Here is a 359-nt window from a genome sequence, read left to right on the forward strand (position 1 = left end):
TGCCCTTCCCCCCTCCCTGGGGGGGCTCTCCCCCAGCTGCCAGTGGCAGGAAAGGCAGCACGGTGCTGCATCAGATTGGAGGTAGATAGATAGATATAAAAATAAAAAAATATATATATGTATGTATGTTATTTTCTCCTGAAGTTTTAGCATGTGTATGTTAAAACGGATTTTAGTTTAGGTTTTCCCGGGCCCGTTCAGACCAGGCTCCCACCCGTCTTCGGAGGTGACGCCGGCGCCCGGAGGGCTGGTGTGACGGCGGCTGGGCAGCCCCGACTGAGGGGCACGACCGTCCCCCCGGGCCCGCCAAGCCCACCGCTGCTGCAGGGGCCCCTGGCGAGAGCCCGTCGCCCCGGGGC

This window comes from Pygoscelis adeliae, unplaced genomic scaffold (genome assembly GCF_000699105.1).
Source record: "Pygoscelis adeliae isolate BGI_AS28 unplaced genomic scaffold, ASM69910v1 Scaffold239, whole genome shotgun sequence".
NCBI classification, from domain to species: domain Eukaryota; kingdom Metazoa; phylum Chordata; class Aves; order Sphenisciformes; family Spheniscidae; genus Pygoscelis; species Pygoscelis adeliae.